General features: G+C 43.4%; 1 pseudogene; it reads left to right on the forward strand.

Moving 5' to 3' along the window:
* Positions 1-8,343: 8,343 nt before the first annotated feature.
* The window catches only part of LOC127415611 (armadillo repeat-containing protein 2-like), a 48,204-nt pseudogene continuing 30,586 nt past the window's right edge, over positions 8,344-25,961 (forward strand).

Raw genomic sequence — 25,961 nt, forward strand, 5'->3', positions numbered from 1 at the left:
AATTGGACCCTTAATTAAACATAGCAGTGACCGAAATGCAGCTATACCACCATTGCTCCAGCTTCTGATATCCTTGCGCTTTTATGCCACTGGTTGTTTCCAGATGGTGGATTGGGACCTTTCTGGGGTTCATAAATCAACTGTGAGCAGAATTGCTGGAAGGGTATCAGGGGCAATTGCAATTCTGAAAGATCAGTATTTAAGATTTGCACCGACAGGCGAAACACCGGCTGGATTTTATACAAGAGCTGGTTTTCCTGGAGTTATAGGAGCGATTGACTGCACCCACATTTGGATTCAGAACCCTGGGGGAGAAAATGGAGAGTTATTTCGCAACAGGAAGTGCTACTGTTCCATCAGTGTTTAAGTTGTGTGTGATGAGAAGGCCCAAATCACCAACATTGTGGCTCAATTGCCACGATCAACACATGACAGCAGGATCTTTGACAATAATGCTTTGCTTGAAATTCAAGCATTCCAGGGTCACCTGGTAGGCGATAATGGCTATCCCTGTTGTGCCTACCTGATGACCCCCCTCTTGAACCCAATAACACCAGCTGAGAAACGCTACAACTCCTGCCACATTGCAACAAGAGGTCTTGTGGAGAGAGTGTTTGATGTTTGGAAAAAAAGATTTCCTTGTATGCAGAATGGGCTTCGAACAAAGCTTGAGACAACACTGATGATCATTGTTGCAGGGGCAGTATTATACAACTTTGGGAAAAGTTGGAGATGAGCTACTACAGGAGTCTAAAGAGGATTACCCAAATGAGGACCAAGAGGAAGCACAGCAGGAGTGCAGCGCTGCCACCGCAAATGGAAATGCTGTCCAGAGAACTCTAACTGAGAACCATTTTACTGCATAATTTGTGTAATGTGGCATTCAAGGATGACAAATATGTAAACACGAGAGAGAGAGAGAGAGAGAGAGAGAGAGAGAGAGAGAGAGAGACTATGTACATATCAATAAACTGCAATATACTTTCAATACAATAAATTATTAACATTGAAAACATTTTTAATTCAAAAGAGTTGCTTGAATATCCTTCCTTTGCACAAATAAGATGACCAATTTAAAATGGTTTCCTTCTTGTTCTTTATTACAATTTATGTAATATTAATACATTAATGTAACAATACAGTCAGATACGATATCATTTACATACAGTATTGTTCAACAAATAAACATTAAAACAAAATATTGTTTGACCACTGTTCCTTGTCATTTTAAATTAGACTGTTTTCATCCATTTCTCTAGATCTCATTAAAAACAATTTGAACTGGTTCTAGTTCTCTGCAAAGTTTGCAGTATTTCCTATTGTAGAAAAGAAGCACCTCTCTCTGTATTTTTGCATTGTCGATTGGAATTGTATTTTTCTCTCTCTCCAATTGTAGTACTTCAAAATTATATTTGTTTAAGTCGGTTTTTGGCATTTTGCTCTTCGAGGGCCCTGGATGCTGAGCATCTCCTTCACTGACACGTTTAGTAGTGGTGGTGTGAGCATACGGTATCGGCTCACTGGCACGTACATTTATGGCATGGGCGAAAAAAACAGACGCTGCATCTCCATTATTCGTATCTAAAAGACAAACAAACATATTTAAAAAAATTATCTTGGTTTTATCAAGCCAACAATGAAATAATTAGAAATAAATTTGCCATTTCCTAATTGAAATGTAGGAACATACTTTTGTAGGTTGGTGTTGGTAGGTCTGGCTGGTCTGCAATGGCATCATTGTCAAATGGGTTAGATAAGGGAGACATTTGTTGTGGGATGATCTGGATGATTTTTTGAGACAATGGATCCATTTCATTTGCTGGTGGACCTCCTCCCATGAGAAAAATTTCTCTCCTCTCCTGGGCAGCATATTTTTTTGCTTTTATGTTTTTCCAACAGTCTTTCAAGTTCATCACGTCTCGTGTTAAAGCTGGTGCTAAGCTGGACCCACGCCTCTTCTTTATTCTTACGGTAACATTATCTGTCCTCTTGTCTTCGATAATGATCCCATACTGTTCCATTAATTGAGATATCAAATTCTTCACATGGCTTGTGAAATTAGTACTTCTTATGTGTGGCTGCGACATTTCCTTGGCTTTTTTTTATTTTTATTTGATCTGCCTTTTGTGCCGCTGCTCTGTCTAGGAAGCGGTTATTAATGACTGTAGAAAATGTAAAATGTAAAATTCTTTTACCTGCACGAGTTTCTTTTTCGCATAGACAGTTTTATGTTCTCACTTGAAAAGGAAATAAAATAGTGTTATTATTATTTTGTTACACTGTTTAATCCATCATGGCAGACAAAATGAATCACAAGTGAAAGATTTAATCACAGGTTAACATTTTAATCACTGATATGTTAATCTGTGTTTAAATTTAAGTGGTGCAACACAACTCGAATTAAAATAAATCCTAGATCAACAAATCTTTGATTAGCTCTAAACTCTTCTTAATTTAATCCTTATTGGTGCAACCCACCCTTTATGTATCTGGAATAACAAGACAGAAAGAAGTAGATGAATGAAAATGTTAATGTGCAGTCCTTTGATCAATAAGAACCTGAAATCAATACAAACAGAGAAGTCCTCATGTGAAGGACACATCAATCTACTCAATTGGCTGCACACTAGTAGGTCAGTATACACTTCCTCTTTTCAAACTACAGAGGCCTGTGCCTAGAAGCATAAAAAAGTTTTTTCCTTAAGGATATCACTTAAAATATGATTTCCCCTAACCTTAGGGAATGACTTGAGGATGTCGCATATAATCCCTTAGACGTTTCTCTTAGATAAGGGAAACCGTTAAGGGATGTACTACAGTGAGCCAGGTTTTACAGTAGTCAAATTCTACTTTTACCATGGACAAGACATATCCCTACCAACTTTCAGAAGATCGGAAATGTCGCAACAAACATTTGAGCAATTTTACCACATAAAAAATACTTTAACTTTATACTATGTTTTTACAAAAAAACTTCCTGAATTTTGTATGCAGACCAATTAATGGAGGAATATGCTCTATGGCCGGTAAGTGCCCTCTATAGGAAGACACCTTTGAATTTGAGGTGCAAGATGTTAAGATACTTGTATAACTGTGCAAAGAATGTATTGCCATCCTAATTTAAGAATATGAGTGATGATCAGCAGGGCTGTAACATATTTATAAAACTTTGTGATGTATCGCAAATTAACTTGCGGTATGATTTTAATGCATCTATTTGTACAGTTTATAAAGATGCAGAGAGCAAAAAATACTAAGCACACTTCTGGTATGTGTGTGTTGCTATTAGATCGCCCTCCAGCTTGTCAGTGATTTCCCATATTGCGAGATGGTCAAAAGGGTTCTCCCTAGCGCAAAATATTCACCTTGGCACACTGTACTCTTCAATTGGTTCTATAAACTTAGCCATTTCTTCTTTTTTAGAAACCTTGTAACTCTTAACCTATTCTAGCTAAGGCAAAGTTTTTTTAACATTAAGGTTTACTTAGGAAAATGGCCAACACACTCTCATAGCGAAATCGTAAGGATTTGTACGACTTTTCTAAATTTGGCTAATTCGTATGATATCGTACGACTGCACTCATATAAATTCGGACGACCTTCACTACAGCCAATGATGTCGTTGGACAACATTTTCATCTAATACGAGACAATTACTTGCTTCTGTCACACATAACAGCTTCCTGTCATGTTTACACACTCTGATTGGTTAGGTTTAGATAAGGGACTGGGTAAGGGCATGATATTAATAAGCATGTCCTTGACACCTCGCGCGCGAAACTCACGCTTACTTCCACATTACACATCCAGGCATTTGCACGTGATGAAATTAAAAAAATTCATACAAAAGAAATCATACGAAATAGCCGTCTTGTAAAATACGTACAAATTTTTGTGAGATCGGGTTGAAATTGCAGTTTGGCTTTATGCAACACTTAATGGTTTTTAAGGGTGTGCTTAAGTAAAAATAAATACTTAAGGGAAATCGTAAGGGATTATGACGTTTTACTTATAAAAACTCTTAAGTAACACTTAAGGGTTGTTTTCTGTAACACCCCTTAGTTTAAGGGAAACTTTAGGGTGATCTTAAAATGACACTTAAGGTGCTTTATGCAACCGAGCACTGATCTACACCTGATTTACATCAAGCATATCATAATATCACATTAATCTATATTTATTTTATCCACAACCACTGGATCACTCCTATAGTAACTCTGCCTAGTGTAGTATGCTTGAACCAATCATGGGGGGGTTAATCCTTGAAAACCAATCTCTAAATGTACTCTTTAATTGACCAACGCAGCATCTCAGATAGGGTTAACCATGATAACCATAACATAATGTTTAATAGGGTATAGTCACAGGATATAGCCTACATCATATTCATGGGGTGAATGCTTGTGTCTGCTTTTCAGTTTTATCTGGAGATTATTTTTAAAGATAAAGAGGTAAATTCATTTTATTCCCTATGAAGGCATGTATAACATCAAAAAAAGAGTGTGATATTTTTTCTTCTCTCTCTTACAAACATTACATGTTTTTTCTATAATGTTAGGGCTGTTCTATTGACTTCTAATATTTTTTGTTTGTTTGTTTTTTGTTTTTTTGTTTTTTTTACTGAGCTGAGTGATATTTTCTATCCCCTTACCCTACCCCTAAACCTAACCCTCACACCCTAAACCATTTTTTAATTTACATTTTTCATTATTATTTATATTTATTAAGCTGTTTTGCTCATGGGCTGGTTCCCACAATGTACAGCAGGTGATTTTAGGTTGTAGGGCTGGGTAACAATATTGATTTTCTGATGCAATCTTCATTTGAACAGTCTTGATATTAATTCTTAAATACACACTTTGCGACTAAAAATTTCTGTAAGTAGTCACTGGCAGGTACATTTTCAGATTTCACTCATCAGTGATTGAGTAGTATATTGAAGAACAAGTTTAGCATCAAGATCCTTTGACAGCGCATTGAGTGTAAAAGTTTGGTTTTGACTTGAACACCGATGCATTAAAGAAGCCATTTGAACCCAATCTTGATAACTTCGTGCAGCCCCGTATCCACATGTGTGGACATTGTATTTTGGCTTCGCTATACGCAGCACATAATTTAAAGTAATTAAAACCAACTGAACACTGTTCACAAGACTCTACACTCATTTAATGGTTAAACTTCTGCCGCACTGTGTAATTCCAGGAACCGCTGCTACAGGCACAGTGCCAACAAACGTGCCTCTGGTAAGAAACCTGAAAGTTTTTTGACTGAAACCTGTTTGGTTGTAAAGAGTAGCATCTCTAGTTTTGTTTGATATGCCGCTTTAAAAAATCCATAAATTTTTCGCACATCAGTATCTGTAGCTACAGACTGCCAGGTCAGCACATTTTAGCAAACTCATAGAAAATAACCACAACAATCCTAGGTGTTTATTCAGTACTGTGGCTAAATTAGTTAGGAATAAAACCTCAACTGAACCTGATATTCTGTCACAGCACAATAATAATGACTTCATGAATTTCTTTACTGATAAAATTGAAATAATCAGAAATAAAATTGGAATTATAAAATCATCTGTCACAGTACCTCAGAAAACAGTGTCTCATAATTTTCCTCACATACAACTTCAATCCTTCGCTCTCATAGGTCATGAAGAGCTAACAAAACTTACTGAAACATCAAAATCTACAACATGTATGTTAGATCCAATACCAACTAAGCTCTTAAAAGAGGTATTCCCTGTAATCTCAGAACCTCTTCTTTATATTACTAACTCCTTGCTATCCTTAGGACATGTCCCAAGAAACTTTAAAATGGCAGTTATCAAACTGCTTATTAAGAAGCCACAACTTGATCCTGGTGAACTGGCTAATTATAGACAGATTTCAAATCTCCTGTGAGAGTTAGGATGAAAATAAGGTGCATTTCTAACTGTTCTGAGACCAGTGCAGACAGACAGCACACTGGAGGTTAAGTCATTCACTAAATAAAAAAAAAAAAAATGACTTTCTATAGCTTGGTATTACTTGAATATTAATTTCACAAATTAGTCCCGGTGCCCACATATGTGGACATACATTTTTAGGAGACCTATTTGCTCTAGAATTTGTTTTTTAGTTTTTTCTTGTTTATTAGGTGCTACTAGTCAAATCAAAAAGGGAACTCGCTGAACCGTTGCTGCTCTTAAAGAGACAATACCATTTTAGCATGTGTTCTAAAATTAATTGTAAATACTTGTATTAAATATTATAAATTACGCATGAAAACTAAGGCTGCAACGGTACATGTATCCATGCCGAACCGAATGGATACAGGGCCTTCGGTAAGGTACACGCAGTCACATGAACGATTACATATCTTAGCATGCCCGCAACCAATTTTAAAACAACATATAACAAACATCACAAACCACGTAGAACTAAAATGAAAAAAGACTGTGGAGCAACACCGGACCGCACGGAACCAGAACAGAGTGCCACATGGTACACTAGAACTGCGCATCAGATAAATGCATGTGAAGTTTATGCTAGCTAGCTCAATATTTTTCCCAACTGTGATGGAACTAAACAAATTATAAATATGTCGGACTTAAGCCAGAGACTGAAGACCCACCGCCATCTCTAAAATCTCTTGTTTGGGAGCATTATAGTTTCGCAGCAGACTACAGTAATATTGGGCAACCAGTAGTGAACAGGACGAAGGCTGTGTATCGGCTCTATTTCACCAAAGTTGGGTGTGTCTCAAGAAGCACATCTAACTCATTTGCAGCTACATCATCCACATGTGTCTCTTGAGCTTATGGGAGCAAAGTATAAATAGCCTGTGCAAGTTAGTCTCACCACAGTGTTCATGCAGACTTCTCGCTGAAACAGGACAGTTATTCCATCAATGTGAACGTGCGCTACCCGGCGGCTTTCTCTTTCACTGTTGCACACTGTCTCCGTGTTTACAATCATGTCTCCCGCTGACCGTGTTTGGATGTGCTCTACAATATGGAATAGCCTTTCTGTGGGTCCCCCCTCTAGTCCGGCCATCGCAACCTTACCCCTAAACGTAACCCTCACAAAAAATGTCTGCATTTTTACATTTTCAAAAAACATAGTTTAGCATGTTTTTTAAGCGATTTGAATTATGGGGACACTAGAAATGTCCTCATACACCACATTTATAGCATAATACCCTTGTAATTACCAGTTTGTAACCTAAAAAAAAGTCCTCGTAAACCACCCAAACCTGCTCACACACACACACTTGTGTATGCATGTCAAAGACAGACAGTGAGACAGACAGCATTTGAAACTGTTATAATGTCCAGACAAATGTTCTCCACTATGTGATGCATGATCCCTTTCTGTATTCCTTTCATCATTCAGTGTGATTATTCTCTTTCTTGAACCATCCCACTGTTTTATTACAATCTCTTTCTTTCATTGGGATAGAAAAAATTAGCCCCCCTGCTTTGTGAGACAATGTAGCAATAATCTCCTGTAAATAATCTGTGCCTTTGGTGAATGCTAACATGATCACAAAAGGAAAATTGGAAATGTCAAGATTTAGAAGCACCATTATGTGCATCTCTCATATAACATAGATACAGTACATTCACTCTGACCCTTCTCCCTCTCCCTCTCTCTCTCTCTCTCTCTCTCTCTCACACACACACACACACACCAACTAACCACACACTCCTTTCTTTGTATCACAGGCCAGATGAGAGCCGTAGATTCTATTCATTATGGGACCTACAGACCCATGGACATGAGCATGCAAATAAAACATACTGAGTAATGTGTGTGGATAGATGGAGGGATGAGAAAGAAGGAGAGAGGGAGAGAAAAAGAAATAGATGGAGCACATTTATGACAGTCCTTTGGGACCCTTCTAATCAGCAGTGACGGGGGAAATAGTGCTCTACCTACATAAATCTTGGGTCAAGGGAGAGGGGGAAGGCAAACAGTGCTGCACCCCACAAATACAAGAAACAAAGAAACAAAGACCCAAGTCCCATTGTGTGCAAATCCAAAGAAATCCTAATTCTAACAAGTCCTATATAATAATACCTTCAATAAAATCAGTAAGAAAAATCCTGTGCTTTCTTTATTATTCCTACAATCCCTCTATTACAACAGAATGTCTCATTGGTTGACTGCATGTGAAATATTTAATCCCTATAAATGCATATTAGGTGGCATATCACTCCATCACATCAGTTTCCATTATGACTGCAATAATTATGCTCTGAGTGTAAGCTTTGCCAACATTCCATGTCTCAGGTTCTCCAACAGCATCATTAGTGTGTATTAGTCTGATTACAAATGTATCTTATTTGCATGTAGATGAAGCTGGGTGGGACAAACTACAGGTGGTGTATGCTTCTAGCTCAGTGTGCATGACAATGGTGTCCTGCACACCCTCAGAAGGGTAAGGTGTCAGAGGTGTGCCGCTGTAACAAAGGAAAACGATCAAATGTAGAGACTATCATCACTACATTCTACCTCACATTCCATCTCATCAGCCTTCACTCACCTGAGGTAAGTGTGCATTACTTGCATTGTATATTCTTCAAGAGGATCTGAATTAGTTACTATATATGTCTGAAATATAGTATCCCACTCAGAGCTCACAGAACAAAGTGAGAGAGTATGAGATTAGTTTTCCTGGACAAGACTGTGTGCAGCAGAGTCAATCAGCAGTCTGTTGTGTCACTGCATCATAATCAAAGCCTCACTATTTTCCTCTGAGCATGTCAGATGAAAAGGTCAACAAAGATGTTTCCAAAAGCAACACCAAAGCAGGCTATAATTATGTTCATGATAATTCCAAAACACCCTAGTCAGGTTTTTGTCTTTCACCATTCTAGCTTTGTATGATATACTGTAATATGATATCATACATCATATGGCCAAAAGATTGTGGACGCCCCCCTTTAATGATGTTTAGCTATTCCATTAATTCCAGTGAATGCAAATCTTTATTCTATGGCATACACTGGCATTCTAAAGAATTGTGTGTTTCCAACTTTGTGGTAACAGTTAAGGGAGGGACATTTTCTGTGCCAGAATGACAATGCCCCTGTGCACAAAGGGAGATCCATAAAGACATAATGTATTGCATCTGGTGTGGAAGACCTTTGAGATCCTGCACAAAGTCCAGACCTGAACCCCACTGAACACCTTTGCTATGAATTGGACATCAACTGTGAGCCAGGGTCCATCACCCATCATCAGTGTCTGACTGATGCTCTTGTGTCTGAATGGGAGCAAATCCATGTTCCAGCTATATTCCAACATCAACTGGGAAGCCTTTCCAGAAGAGTGGAATATGTTATAGCAGCAAAGAGTGGGATTAATCCCTATGGTTTTGAAATTACAACATGATGTTGATGTTCCGGTGTCCACAAACTTTTGGCCATATAGTATCTTAACAAGAATATTTATCATAGAGAATAAAAAGCACAAAACAAATAACACATGACACAGTGCATCTACTCCCTCACTAAGACATAAAAATAAGTGTATGTCGTTGTTATTTAATAGAAATACAATAAAGGGTCTGTCATGCTGTAAACAGTGGCATGTTTATCCTGGCAATCTATCCTAGCTTACATGCTTGATCATGCGAGTTTTTATTTATGCTGGGCAATGTAAAACATGTATTCTACCCCATGAATGTTTATATTTATGTAAGCAAGGTGGAAGAAGTGAGGTAGAACAGTGGGTGCTGGAAAAAGACAACTACAGCACAGTATTCTTGAATTTAGTTACTTCTACCATGACATGATCACTGGATCTGAACAGATCTTAACACTCCAGCTCAGTGACATTTCCGGCCATGTTTGTTCTCTATCCTGCTTTCATTGATCAAACACAGTTAAATATGCAAAGCAGCATATGGTCAACAACAGTCGGACAGGCCATTAGTCCCTAAAACAAAAGGAAATAGCATATTTTTAACACATTAACCTCAATTTCATGTAGTTCCTAAATTAAGTTTGCAAGTAAGCAAATGTTCTTTAAATGTTAGAGAAATGTTAAAATCTCTTTCTGTTTGGTTAAAAAAAAAAAAAAAAAAAAAACTGGAATGCCTCTTGACCTACATCATGGATTAATATTTCATTTAAAGTTCAATCATTTTCACGTAGACCCCATTTCACGTAGACCCCATCAACATGAATGTTTTGTTGTCAAACCGGTGTCCCTGTGACAGCGTTGTATTTTACTATGGTGACAGTTCGTGAACGTGCATGCTTGCTTGTATGTGCGAATCTGATTCACTTCTTTTTCAACAGGTTTAGTTTTGTACAACGCATTTTTTGTCTTTTCAAAGTAATAGTACAATTAAACAAACAAACACATTAAACATTTTGTAGGGGACAACATGAAAACAAGATTTATAGCGCAACAATCCACATGTAGTGGTAGCCTATTGTATGTAGATTGAGGTAATAAAGAGGATAATTATGGGAAATATGCAATAAACAGCCTGTTAAATTTCTGGGACAGCTAAAATGAGTGCTTGTAATTCTGTTTTGCAGCTCATTTTGTTTTCTCAGCCAGTAGCCATATTACTAGCTTTGATGAGTGAAAAAATAGTTTCAACATAGAAATTGTTCCACTATTTTCCTTTTCCGTCTGCCATAGGTATGCAGCCTTCCACTCCTTTCCTTTTCACTTACAGAGCGATGTATGCCTCAGGCCCTTGATACAGGTTCACATCCATTATGTCCCAAACATGTCTTTAATGGAGCTCCAACAGAAGAAAAGTGAGCGTGTCTACATGAGCACTGGCACCAGGAAACAGACGAGTGCTGAGATAGTTTCAGAGGCTCGTCGCTCTCTCCGAACTCTTGCCACACAGCGGCCTTTCACACCTCAGGAGAAGCATGGGCAGCTCTTTGGAGAGTCATCCTCCCGTACACGTGATGGACGACCACCATCTGCATTCAGGTAAACAACATCACAGCTCAGTATTTATCCTATGTAGCACATATTTTACAGTTTGACTGTAATATTTTATATTATTTTAAAACCAATTATGCTGGTTTTAACTGCTTTCGATTTTAGTCTTCATGCATGAAATTTTGAAGCTCCTGACTCCAGACCATGCTCTGGAACTCATCTCAATCCACTGGAACATGTAAGAGTGTTTTCAACACTTTGTATCTGAACTATTCAAATGATAACAGGAAATGTAAATACTCTTTACCCAATACCAGAAACCCAGACTGTCTGTGTCCCTGGATGAGGGTGGTCGTGAGGTTGAAGCAGCTCACCCCAAACCCCCAGGTGAGCAAGGGAACACCAGGAGAGGGTCAGGAGGGTCCCGAGCCAGACAGCTTAGAGTGGCATCCATCAACTAACTGCCACCCATGACACCACGTTCAAATAGTAAGAAAAGGAATAAAACTGTGTTTTACCATTATTATTAATTTATACCAATATTCTTTTCTGGTAATAAAGGGATAGTTCACCCAAAAAATTTAAATTCTCTCATGATTTACTCACCCTCCTGGCATCCCAGATGTGTATGACTTTCTTTCTTCTGCAGATTTTTGCAGATTTTTAGAAGAATATCTCAGCTCTGTAGGTTAATACAATTGAAGTGAATGGGTACCAAAATTTTGAAGGTCCAAAATCCACATAAAGGCATCATAAAAGTAATCTAAATTATTCCAGTGGTATATGTTATAGGTGTGGGTGAGAAACAGATCAATATTTAAGTCATTTTTTGTCATAAATTCTTCTCCCTGCTTAGTATGGGGCGAAATGCACAAAGAATGAGAATCACCCAAAACAGAAGGAGAAAGTGAATGTGAAGGAAAAAGTTCTTATATATTGATCTGTTTGTCACTCACACCTATCATATCACTTCTGAAGATATGGATTTAACCACCAGAGTTGTCTGGAGTACTTTTAAGTTGCCCTTATGTGGATTTTGGAGCTTCAAAATTTGTGAGGACCCACAGAGCAGAAATATTCTTCTAAAAATCTTTGGTTGTGTTCAGCAGATGAAAGAAAGTCATATACATCTGGGATGGCATGAGGGTGAGTAAATTATAGAGAATTTTTATTTTTGGGTGAAATAACCCTTTAAGTGTTATATAAGGAATATTCTGGCTGAATCTACAGCATTTGTGGCATAATGTTGATTGCCACAAAACTTAATTTAGACTCGTCCATCCTATCCTTAAAAAAAGCAAAAATCAAGGTTACAGTGAGGCACTTACAATGGATGTGAATGGGGCCAAATTTTGGCAGGTTTAAAGGCAGAAATGTGAAGCTTATAATTTCATAAAAGCACTTACATTAATTATTCTGTTAAAACTTGTTTATTATTCAAGCTATAAAGTTGCTGAAATCGTCATTTTTACAGTCGTTTTAAGATTTTAGGGTTTGTTGACTAAATCGACATGGCAACGAAGTTGTAGAACTGGCTATAACTTTACACAGAAAAGGTTAGTAAGTGATTTTATTATACTGAAATCATGTTAACATGCATATTGTTTATGTCTTGTGGCTAAACTTTTGAAACAATTTGTATTTTAACATTTATTGATTGTCCCATTGACTTCCATTGTTAGTGCCTCAGTGAAACCCAGACTTTTGCTTTTTTTAAGAAAAAGAGGGGCAAGTCAAAATAAATTTTTGTGGTAATCAATATTACACCACAAATGCTGTCCATTGAGCTTATCTTATATTGAAACTGGAATATTCCTTTAACCTTTCTCCAAACACTTGTGAGATTGGAAAACCTTTGTAAATCTCAATGATGTCCTGTCTCAATGCCTCTGAAGAGACAGACTGATAGCTGTTCAGTGTTTCACAGCAAAACAAAAATGAATAGACTCTTTCAAAAAATCTGATATAAATCAGTATACATCCCCAGGATGGAACTCTTCCACAATTGCCTTGAGTATGTTTGTGGGTTATTGTGTGTGTTTGTGTTCAGAAAACAAAAGACATTTGTCCTGTGGGTAGTTTGCAGGATTGATTGCTTGCTCAACTTACTCTCCTGAGTAACTCTGTAATAAAATAATTTGAAAAGTTCACTGACACACTGAAGGACAGTAGTAGACTGTAAAGCAGTGGTTCTCAACCTTTTTTTGATGAATGCCCCCCTACTTCATTCCCTTACCCCATCTGCAAATTATATGACATAATTTGAAAGTGGAGACTTTGTGTTATCAAAAAAAAGAAAAGAAAAAAAAATCAATATTTGTGTTATTTGCTTAATTTGCTCAATGCAACTTCGATGCATTGCATACATTTTTTTTGTTATTAACAATTTTTATTGATTCCATTCATAAGACAAACAAACACAACATAAAGTACAGAATCAATAATATACATTAAACCCCTCCCCCCAAACATCCCCCCACCCGACACAAACATGCACTACAGTGGTCACCAACAATTAGAACATAAAAATAAAAATAAAAAAACATTAAAAAAAGTATACTTTCAAAAAACAACAAGAATGCACATACACATCTAAACGTCATGGTTACTGGTGTAACCTCCGTTCCCTGATGGAGGGAACGAGACGTTGGTGTCGAGGTAGTGACACTAGGGGTCACTCTTGGGAGCCCGAGACACCTCTGGTGTTTGATAAAAGGCCAATGAAAATTGGCGAGTGGTATTTGCATGCCACTCCCCCGAACATACGGGTATAAAAGGAACTGGTATGCAACCACTCATTCAGGTTTTACACTGAGGAGCCGATATAAGGTCCGGCCATTTCAGCGGGTAGTTCAGCGTTGTGGCAGGAGGGACCAACATCTCGTTCCCTCCATCAGGGAATGGAGGTTACACCAGTAACCATGACGTTCCCTATCTGTCACTCACTCGATGTTGGTGTCGATGTAGTGACACTAGGGGTCCCTATACAAAACGCCACAAGGCTGAACTGTGTTACGTGAACTGGCGGTGTGTAGTGGGCAGACTTGCTGTGTGCCTCATAGCCAGCGCACCAGGTCGACACGTAACCTCCCCCAACACAGTTATGAGTGTCGAACGGTCCTTTTTGGGGACAAGTCGACTACCCAGAGATAGAGACAGGCTTAACGCAGTCATGGCCTCTTTCCCCTTCTCTTTTTCCACTCCCTAAAAAAGAAGGGGGATTATCTGACTGGGCCGCCAGGTCTAGTCGGGGGGTGTCCCTCCCAAGAGAGGGGGGGATATTTAAGTGGAAGAATACATCACATGGTCTTTCCAACCATGTGGAGAGCCTTCAAGGTAGATCCTGCCCAATGGGGGAGGAGTTACTACAACATGGAGACTGAGGGGCTCTGCCCAAGGAAGACGCAGTTTGCCAGTAGGGAAACGAACTAGCGGAAGATATAGATCGCATGGGGTTAGCCTTACAGGGAACCGCCACATGCGGAGCACCTACCCCAGAACCGGGCTCTTAGTTAGCGCGTGTACTGGGCCGGCAGTGAGTCTCTCCGAAAACTCGACTGCCACAGGGCTCGGAGGAAGTCAACCAGGGAACAACTTTTGTGAACACTACTGGGAATTAACAGCGCACGTCTTCAGCTCAAAAGGAGGTGGAAGGCGCTATGTGCAAGCGATACACCCGGCCGGCTATCCCGGGCTTATCCGCTTGTGTTGCGTGCCACTACCTGGGACGAAACCGGTTCCACCCGGAGGTTGTAGAACCTTGCAAAGGTGTTGGGTGTTGCCCAGCATGCTGCTCTGCAATGTCTGTTAGAGAGGCACCTCTGGCCAGGGCCCAAGAAGCCGCTACACCACGGGTAGAATGGGCTCGTAGCCCTACCGGGGGTGGCATGTTTTGGGCGAGACATGCCATAGTTATGGGTCAATGAGCCAGTGGGCGATCCTCTGCTTGGAGACAGCGCTTCCTTTCCGCTGTGCACCAAAGCAGACAAAGAGCTGCTCAGAGATTCTAAAGCTCTGCGTGCGATCCAAATAGATGCGTAAAGCGCGCACCGGACACAGCAACGACAGGGCTGGGTCTGCCTCCTCCTGGGGCAGCGCTTGCAGGTTCACCACCTGGTCCCTAAAAGGAGTGGTGGGAACCTTGGGCACATAGCCCGGTCGGGGGTCTCAGGATCACGTGAGAATAGCCCGGACCGAACTCCAGGCACGTTTCGCTGACAGAGAACGCTTGCAGGTCACCTACCCTCTTGATGGAAGTGAGCGCAGTCAGGAGGGCAGTCTTCAAGGAGAGTGCCTTAAGCCCGGCTGACTGCAAAACTCAAAGGGGGCTCTCTGTAGACCCTGAAAAACTACAGAGGTCCGATGAGGGAACAAAGCGTGGCCTGGAGGGATTCAGCCTCCTGGTGCCTCTTAGGAACCTGATGATCAGATCATGCTTCCCTAAGGACTTACCGTCGACTGCGTCATGGTGTGCTGCTATGGCAGCAACGTACACCTTCAAGGTGGAAGGGGACAGCCTCCCTTCCAACCTCTCTTGCAGGAAGGAAAGCACTGATCTGACTGCGCACCTCTGGGGGTCTTCCTGATGGGAAGAACACCACTTAGCGAACAGACACCACTTAAAGGCATACAGGTGCCTCGTAGAGGGAGCCCTAGCCTGAGTGAACGGCCTCATATGCATCAACCCGAGCGGGGTGGCCACCGCCGAGGACGCCATATGCCCCAGGAGCCTCTGAAAATGTTTCAGTGGAACTGCTGTTTTCTGTTTGAACGCCTTCAAACAGGCCAGCACCAACTGGGCGTGCTCGTTCGTAAGGTGCGCCATCAAGGAGACTGAGTCCAACTCCAAACCGAGAAAAGAGATGCTCTGAACCGGGAGGAGCTTGCTCTTTTCTCAGCTGACCCGAAGCCCTAGTCGGCTGAGGTGTGAGAGCACCAGGTTCCTGTGTGCGCATAACCCATCTCGAGAGTGAGCTAGGATTAGCCAGTCGTCGAGATAGTTGAGAATGCGAATGCCCACCTCCCTTAACGGGGCAAGTGCAGCCTCTGCGATCTTCGTAAAGATGCGAGGAGACAGGGACAGGCCGAAAGGGAGGATGTACCGATACGCCTGACCCTCGAACGCAAACCGCAGGAAGGGTCTGTGTCGAGGAAGGATCGAGACGTGAAAGTATGCATCCTTCGGGTCTACCGCCGCGAACCAATCTTGATGCCGGACGCTCGCTAGAATGCGTCTTTGCATCAGCATCTTGAACGGGAGTCTGTGTAAGGCCCGGTTCAGTACTCGTAGGTCCAAGATTGGCCGCAACCCACCGCCTTTTTTCGGTACTGTACCGGCGGGTGGGGCCTCGCGGCGGGGCGGAGCTTGAGGTGCCACACCACATCGTGGCCGTGCTGAGTCCGAGGACATCGAAGCACTTACCTGGCTCCTTGTGACCACCCCCGGAACAGCCTGGGACGGGGGAGGAAGAGGCCTGTCCTCATGACCCGTGGAGACTGTCACATCGGGGCGGATTTGTGCCACAGCTGGGCGCTCAGGGCGGGAGACCGTCGCTGGAGCGCAACCTGCCAAATGGAGTGGTGGACGGTGGTCGTGATGCCAGCCGTACACACCGAATATGTGACCCAGGGAACAAGGAAACCACTCTTGCGGAGCTCTTGAGTACTGCAGCCACTTGGGCATGCAGCGCAATTTAAATGCAAAAGGTAACAAAAAGAAGATCTGCTTACCAGCTCCAGAGCAGCGGGTTTTGTTGTCCCTGGATCGCCCGTCTCAGGGGCACTTCGAAGACCTCCTTGGGTTCTTCGGTGCCGGCTGTGAGACGGGTGGCGTCGGCTTCCTGCGGTGGGCTCCACGCCGGGGCCGGGCCGGAGGGGCGGGCTGCGGCGGAGCCGGTGCAGTCACCGCAGGGGGACGCTCTCGGCGATGAGTAGATGGGGTGCAGGATCTTGAGCCACGCCGGGGCAGGACAAGCCGGCTAGCATCCATCTACTGCTCTACCATCGAGAACTGCTGGGCAAAGTCCTCGACGGTGTCGCCGAATAGGCCCGCCTGGGAAATGGGGGCAGCAAGGAATCGTGTCCTGTCGGCCTCACCCATCTCGACCAGGTTGAGCCAAAGGTGGCGCTCCTGGACCACTAGTGTGGCCATCGTCCGCCCGAGAGACCGCGCCATGACCTCCGTCGCTCGGAGAGCAAGGTCGGTCGCCGAGCGCAGTTCCTGCATCAATCCCGGTGCGGAACTACCCTCATGCAGTTCCTTTAGCACCTTGGCAGACTTGCAGGAGAGCCATGGCGTGCAGGGCGGAGGCGGCTTGTCCAGCAGTGCCATAGGCTTTGACCGTCAGAGACGACGTAAACCTACAGGCCTTGGACGGGGGCTTTGGGCACCCGCGCCAGGTGGCGGCGCTCTGCGGGCATAGGTGCACCGCGAGCGCCTTTATCCACCAGGGGATTGCCGAATAACCCTTGGCCGCCCCATCATCGAGGGTAGTGAGAGCGGGGAAGCTGAAAAGATCGGGACCGGGCAGTAAAAGGTGCCTCCCGTGACCTTGTCAGCTCTTCATGCACTTCCGGGAAGAAAGGAACGGGGCGGGGCGGGGCGTGGCTTTGAGCCGTGCCGCGAGCCCAGGAACCAATCACCGAGCCGCGAGGGTTCAGGGAAGAGCGGTGAAATCCACTCTAACCGATGCTCGCGGCTGTCCGGGAAAGCATGTCGTCATCTCCGCGTCAGCCTGTGACTGGGCGAACGACCCCGAAGGGAGGAGCCCAGCTGAGGCTTCCGACTGGACGAGCCCGTTCTCCGATGCTGCGCTCGAGAGCTCATCACTTTCGCGGGCTCCGAATAAGAGGTCGAACTCGCCGTGAGACGAGCCGGCGGACTCACCCGGAAGCCCGATCGGGGCAGACGAGCGTACTGGGGAATGGGAGGTCCGCGGGGGGATACCCGGCGGAGGCGGTCCCATTGGGGTCCCCAAATCGCCCCCAGTGCTAGCCGCGCTGGCCTCAAACCCGTGGGTAAAAGGACCGAGGCGGGAGCCTCTGGGGTGGCTCGCTTCCTTACGAAGGCGAGCCGCGACCGCAACGTTGCCATGGACACATTCTCGCAATGAGAATGTGACCATCCACGAACGCTGTCTCCGCGTGAGCAGTGCCCAGACACGAAAGACAGTGATCGTGACCGTTAGAAGGCGAGAGATAACGAGCACAACCAGGAATAACACACAATCGGAAAAGCATCTTTAAAAAGACGTGTCTTTAAAAAGACGTTCCGTGTGTGCGCTCTTTTAGAGAAATATATACTCTTTTAGAGGGGAAAAATGCTCTTTCAGAAAATATACTCTCTATTTTTTCTGCCGAAGCGCCCAGGGGCATTCTCTGCAGTGCACCAGTGCAGAGGAGGGAGAAGCCGCTGAAATGCGCCGTCAGATCCAGCAGGTGAATGAACAGTAGTATTCAGCTCAATGAGCATGACCGTTGCCAACCGGCGTCCATCCCTCTAAACTCAAACAGTCCATGTACGCTTAAGAGAGCCCCCACGACAGCTTTGCCGTCGGATTGCTCAAGTCTGGTGTTTCTATAATTACACAACAGAAGATAATCTATAAAACAAACTTCAGCCAATAGGCGGGATAAACATAAAGAACATGTAGATTCATCCACATAACTGTCCCGAAGGTGTGTTCCTCCACAAAACAAACCCCAGCCTCTAGCAGAACCAGCACATTAAAATGTTTTTTAAAAAAGCCAATTCAGTTTCCTCGGACAGTCAAACAAATGTTCAGTGAGCCGGCCCATTCCACTGCTACATGAGTGCAACAAATGACCCAATCACTCCAATGTCCTGCAAGAAATACTCCACAAAACAAACTCCAACCAACAGGAGGCATAAGCACAAAGAACGTGCAGATTCATTCACAACACTGTCCCGAAGGAGTGCTGCTACACAAAACAAACTCCAGCTGCAAGATGGAACCAGCACAAAAAGAAACAAAAAAGGCACTCAGCTTCCTCGGATGATGAAGTGGATGTTCAGTGAGTTGGTTCACTTGGCTGTAACGTAAGAACCACAAAATAACTTACTCAGTCCATTGACTTTATGAAGCACATTGCTTGCTGGGGACATGTAAATACTTTGTGGCCATCCTTACTATCCTCAATTTGTCCGGGAACATCAGTGTAAAAGCGACCTTCCGTTGATGTAAGAGTTTCTTGCATTCCTTGAATTGATCACGTTTCTCTCTTGTCGAATTCGCAAAGTCTGCCGGGACCCTGTGAGCTCGCTCGATTTCCAGCTTATGGCCTGTTATGTCGAGCAGACTCAGAAAGAGCCCGGCCAGGAATTTCACCATATCCTAACCTTCTTTGTCCTCAGGAATTCCAACAATTCGGACGTTATTCCGCTGGTTACAATTCTCCAAATCCTCCAACATCTCCCAGATGCATGTGGATCAGTTTATGACCAATCCACCTTGGTCGCTAGCAGATAAGCAGCTAATTCCCTCTCCGTTGACACCAGATAATCGATATGTTTCTTGACATCCCCCACTCTTGTTACCACCTCAGTGAATTTCATCTCCATGGCCGTGATCGATCGACATATTGCAACAAGATCCTCCAAGTCAGCAACAACCTTCGTCAGCATTGCCGACACATTCAACAATTCTCGTCGAATTTCCTTCACTTCTCCAGCCAAATCGACTCCCTGGCTCGAGGCCTCCGGAGGGGCATCAGCTTGAGCACGTAAGTGTCTTTTAATGTCTCCAGAGCCCAAGGATTTTGAATTCTTTGACATATTGTCTTCCTAGAATAGTTATTGATCAGGGTGTATCGAATCTCACTGGTTTATGACACAAAAACTAGCAAAACTAGCAAAGTGCACAGAGCTCGCCGTTCACGCGTCCGAACCTCGCATGGCATCACCGGAAAACCTGCATTGCATAATTTTAAAGTTTTGTTAATAAATTCAACAGGCTTACATGTCATGAATGTGAGACTAAACCTTGCGTTTATTAAATTTAAACAGATGGAGGTCTATATCTGGGGCCTATAAAATGAAAATGCAATAACAGAAACTAATAATAAAAGTGGTATTTTTATTATATTTCAAAAATAATTGAAAAGACCAATAATATTGCATATTTTGTCCCACTGAAATGCTCATTCTACATTATAGCATTGATGTTGAGTTGGATGTAGATGCAAATTTACTGGTATCAACAGCAGTAAGGTTATTTTTAACATCTAGAAAAAGTAAAAAGTTAACACCTAATTTATGTGGCTAAATTATTCTAACAGTGTGACTGAGTTGGAACTCCTTTCATCAGGTTCTTATTGAAAAAATGGTTGGCTCTTAGTAGCTCTTCACCATAGACAAGTTGCCGGCTTAGGGTGCTGACCCACCAAAGGCTGTCCAATTAGAGGCGAAACGACGACGCACTTGCTTTATGGAAATAACCCATTTATTGTCACCACTCAACAGAATGGTTTTTGTGGCTATGTTGTGTTTTGTTGTGTTGTGGTTTTCTATAAATTAAAAACAGTAACATAAACATAAATATACATAATAATAATAATAATGAATTACAACAGTGAAACATATTAGCAATAAAACAGCACAATAAATAAAATTAATAATTAAACATGAACATTATTAGCAAAAAACTGTAAGCAAATGTAATGCAGGCTGTAACTTCTATATTATATGTAGCACGCAGCTGTAACCTGACACCTTGTAAGCACTGCAAAGCTTGTATAGCGCTACTCTGTCTGGGCTATGAGGGCGCATGCACGTAGCAAATTGTTTACAACAATTCTCCCATTAAATATAGAGAAATACAGCGAAATTTGCTTCAAACAGGAACATAACATGTAACAATAACAACAAGTGTAACTCTAGCACTGACAATAATAAAGATATGTATACAAACATATGAACTAGAGGGTTACAGGCACGCTTATTATGAATGCACACATACATATAGATATCGTTACATCACGGGCATAATAACTCGTCTACATGAGCGAATTAACTTCTCATCGCCTATATAATTAAGGATTGCAAATGTACTTTTGCATTCACGCACAACACTTAGTCCAAAAGGCGAACTATAGACAGTTATTATGCCGCTGTAACTTCAGCGTCCATCTCCGCGTCCCGCTGCACTGAACTACTGTCTCTGTGAGGGCCATAAGGAAGGAATCGGTTTCAAAACTATGGAGAATGTCAATGTATACTGCTCTGGTGGTGAGGCATTTGAATATTATTCCCCATTTTTTTTCATTACGTCGACCCGCTTTGACAGTATAGGGACCAATCCACATCAGTGGAGTAAAAGGCAGGCTTGAAAAGACGTAGTCTTGCTGGGGGGAGGTCTGCCATTTTAGGTACCTCTAGTTTCTTTCTCCATTTCTAGCACTGTGCACACCGTCGCTGTAAATGCTTTATGGCTTCTCTTCCACGTAGAACACAGTATTTATGCCGGAGTTCAGCGAACACCCTCTCAGGACCTGGATGACAAAGTTTTGAGTCATAGCTTTGGATGACAAGTTTAGTGATGGGGTGCTTTGCATCCAGTACGATAGGGTGCATGTTGTCAGGCTCAAGGTAGGGACTATACCGTAAACGTCCGCCGACTCTGATTAATTTAGTTTCTCCATCGAGTTCTGGGCCCAGTGCTTTAAGTCGGCTGTTGCGGGCAAGCGGTTTACTGCTCCTTATTTGCTCTAAGTCTGATGTAAAGCATTCTTGCTGTGCTTGCTGAAAAACACTAATCTCTGCACTTCTGTAGACACTGGCTGTGGGCTTACCATCGGCCACCCCTTGAAGAGCCGTGAACTCGATTAGCTCCTCAAGAGTCTTAAATTGACTGAAATCAGAGGATGTGAAGCAGACCAGAGTACTGGAACTGGTCTTGTGAAGTTCATTATTGTCTATATCAACTGGACTGGGGCATTCAGGCCACAGATTGGGTGGATCTTTCAGGAAAAGCGGTCCTTGGCTCCAGCGGCTTCCAGGGCCGAGCTCACAGAGACTCTTTCCCCGAGTGATGTCATCGGCTGGATTATTTACGGAGGGTACATATCGCCAGTTATGTTGCTTTGTGAGATCTTGGATTTCTGCTACCCGAGTCCCAACATATACTTTGAATCGGCAAGAGTCAGATTGTAACCATGTGAGGACAGTGGTGGAGTCCGTCCACAAGATCATTTGACATATGGGCAGGTTCAACTCAGTTCTGAGTACTTTGGCAAGTTGAGCTCCTGTCAGTGCAGCGCACAATTCCAGTTGGGGAACAGATTGTTATTATTTTGGTGCTACACGTGATCTTACTGTTAGGAAAGCTACCTCTGTTTGCCCATGTTGGTCCTCTGTTCGGAGATATGCCACGGAGCCATAAGCACGTTCAGAGGCATCACAGAAAACATGTATGTCTCTTAGGCTCGTTTCTGTGTCTTTGGTGGGACTGCAGTAACATCGAGGAAGAATGACATTCTGTAGGGCTGGAAGCTCCTTCTCCCATTCAGTACAGGTTTGTAGCAGATATGTGGGCAAGTGTGGATCATCCCAGTCCTGCTTTTTGTCTCACAAGTGTTGTACAATGATCTTGCGCGAGTGGTATAAGGGATGAGGTAACCCAACGGGTCGTACTGGCTGTCCAGGATTCTGTATATGTTGCGCATTGTTGTCTCACTGTTGTCCTTGGCATGGTATATGTAGGAGATTGTGTCGGACTGATGGTTCCAGAGGAGCCCCGTTGTCGATTCCTGAATGTCTGTTCGGCCTTGTGAAATCCAGAGTTCTGCACTGTCCGATATGGCGTTAGGGGGCAGGTGACTTATCGTTGAAGGGGTGTTGCTGGACCACTGCCTCAGCTCAAAGCCTTCATCTGCCAGCAGGTTCTTTATTCTGTCAACGAAACATTTTGCTTCGTGAAACTTTGTAGGCAGTTGGCTACATAAAAGGATTTCAGCACAGAATTGCGAACATCATCTCCAGGCTGGCTATGATCAAGGATGTGTTTCTGGAGTGCAAAGACGGCACAGCAGTGGCTACAGGTAGTGCCAAAGGGAGGACTTGCCATTCGTACACACTGGGTTGTTCCTGTACGTTTAGGTCTCTCCAGAGGAAACGCAAGAGTGGTTTGTCTTCTGGGAGCAGTCTAACTTGGTGGAACATCCCCTTGATGTTGCTGCTGACTGCCACTGAATGTTCCCTAAATCTGAGTAGCACAGCAAGGAGGGGTGGTCCCAACACTGGTCCTGGAAGCAGAAGCTCATTCAGGTTTTGTCCGTGATATTGGAATGAGCAGTTGAAGACAATCCTGTTCTTCCCATTGTGCTGCACCATGTGATACGGGATGTACCAGGAGCAGGAAGCGTCTGTCTCAGCATTCTGTGGCAATTTGCTAACATAGCCTGCTTGTTCCAGTTTTGAAATCTCAGCCATCTAAGCAGCTGCTTGCTGTTGATTTTTTTTCTAGTCTCCTTTCAATGGCCCTCAGCTGTGACATAACTGCCTCTTTGGGTGCTCTGAGTTCGGGCATGTTCCTGACACGCAAGGGAGGAGAGGCATATCGCTTGACACCATCCACCTCGACCCTTACTGTCTTCCTTTCCAGAAGTTCCACTGCCTCCTGGTCCAGTCTGGATCTGATGCAAATCTTTTCATTGCGCCAGGGGAGTACGTCCATCTGCCATAATTTCTCCACTTGCTTGTAGAGATCTGATTCTGGGAATGAAACTGAAGTGAACAGACATTGCTGTTCATTCATGTCCTTCCTCAAGCATTGGACCGGGCCCTGTAATGTCCAACCAAGATGTGTCTTTATAGCCGCTGGTCCCCCTGGAGGGCCTAGCCTTACTGGTCCCACGGGAGTGATCAGATGGGGGTAATCCGATCCAATGAGGAGCACGGGACAGACCGTTTCAAAATCATGCAGTGGAAGCCCTTTAAGGTGCTTATATCTCTCCCTCAGATTCTTCACTGGGTGTGTGTGTTCTGCTAAGATTAACTGTTTAGCAGTGAAGGCACCTTTGATGTGATACTGTTTAGTAGGTTGAGCAATTGGGGAGATCGTAAATGAAACTGCTGCTCCCCTGATGACTTGTAACTCCTGCCAGATTGTTCGAAGCGGAAGGTCTTCAGGCTGCCCTTTGAGGCCCAACTGCTGAGCTGCACCGTGGAGGAGGATAGTTCTCTCAGATCCATCATCTTGGATTGCGTATGCATTCATTTTCCTCTTTCCTTTCCTGAGAATCACTTTGCTGATTTTAAGTAGAACCTTTCGGCTGGTAGGTGGCTTATGGATCTGGAGAATCTCCTTCGTAGTGTTGAGCAGACAGGTGTTGGTATCAGCAGTTTCATCTTGAACAGGCTTTGGATTCCCTGGCTTCCCAGCACTAATGTCATGTAGGGCCATGAGGTGTCGGCTGCTGCACTGTCTGCAATGCATTTTTAGGTTACATTCTGCTGACTTATGAGTTCTACCACAGCGCCAACATCTGTTATTGTCTTTTGATCCAGCTTCGTTTTTGGTCTTTAATAAGCTGCTTGAAGTTGGTACAGTTGTTGAGGTAGTGCTTACTGTTGTCACAGTAGGGGCAGTAGGGTCTCAGAGAAGTCCTAGATGGTGGAGCAGACAGTGTAGTCTCAGACATCGCCTTCTCAGTGCCCAGAAAGATTGTGGTGCTTTTAGTAGCCGGATTAGAGTCTCTGATAGTCTCTCTTGTTCGTTTCAAGGGCCCTCTTCGTTTATTGCTTGCCTACCTTATAGTGTCCTCTTGAACTTGGATTTCAAACTCCAGCCATTCTTCAAAATTCAGAAGTGTAGGGATGGGCACCCGATGTGGATGTGCAAACCTCCGAAACCCTGATCTCAGGTCATGCAGAAGCTTCCCAAGGAGCCGAGACACATGAGACCTGCACTGTAACTCGAAAGTACCATTCCTGCCTAATTGCTCCAGCATGCCAACCAGTGAACGGACTTTGAGAGCAAAAAGTCTAAAGGCCTTCTGGTCTAAATCTAGCAATGTTTGGGCCATCCATTAACTCTGCAATCCGCTGGAGGTCTAGTTGATGTGGCTGGCCATACTGCTGGTCTAAGGCATCCATTGTCCTTGTGTAAGGGTGTTGTGAATGGCAGTATGAGTCAGCGATTAGTAGAGCCTCCTCTAATTTCAGATGGTCCATCAGTATCTGGAATTTGAATCTTTCTGTTGCATTAGCTGGGAGGATATTTTCCAGAGCAATTTTCAGTCGTGAGAGCTCTCTTGGGTTGGGATGTATGAAGTCAGGAATCGTAGGAGTTGGACCTCGATACATCAATTCTTGTTCAGGGTGAGGTGATGGAGTAAGTGGCATGGCATTTGTGGAGGTCTGGCTGGGTCTTGAGAGTCCCAGTATGGAGAATTTGAGAGATCTTGTCTGTGGGAGTAATGCACCTCTGATCTCTGACCCCCTTCCGGCCTATAATGGTAGGAGGAGCTCTGTTTAGTCATGGAGGCAGATACTGGAGTTGGGTGGTGTGGAGGACTTCAAAGCTTATCTTCTGTCTGATGCTCCCTTTGAAGTCTGAGGCGTGGAGCTGGTACAGGTGGTCTGAAGCTTGTTTCATCAGGACGTGCCTGTGGCTGGACACGTGATGCAGGTATAGGATGACTGGAGCTATACTGCCTCGAAGAGTTGACAGATAAAAGGGACTGACTTTCAGGATGTTGATGATCCATCTGAATTTGTAGCTGCTTCATTTGTTGCTTGAGCTGAAAAAGCTCCTTTCCATATTGGTCATTTGCGCTCTGGAATGTGTCCCTTTCCTGATGTATCATCTGCATGGCTTTGTGGAGATGTTTATTCTCTCTCCTTATGATGTCTGGTGTAGATTCACATTCCTCATCAGACCACAGTAGCGGACTGTCAGCCTCATAACCTAGTTGCAGTGGAGTAAAGCCAGTTGCGCCTTCCTCTGCTTCATGGCCCTCAGCCAGTCTGGTTGAATGAGTGAATGGTGACATGGGTTGTGAAACGGGCTTTGGTATAGTGAAGCCAGTGAGATCATACTCATC

Source organism: Myxocyprinus asiaticus, chromosome 25 (genome assembly GCF_019703515.2).
Source record: "Myxocyprinus asiaticus isolate MX2 ecotype Aquarium Trade chromosome 25, UBuf_Myxa_2, whole genome shotgun sequence".
NCBI classification, from domain to species: domain Eukaryota; kingdom Metazoa; phylum Chordata; class Actinopteri; order Cypriniformes; family Catostomidae; genus Myxocyprinus; species Myxocyprinus asiaticus.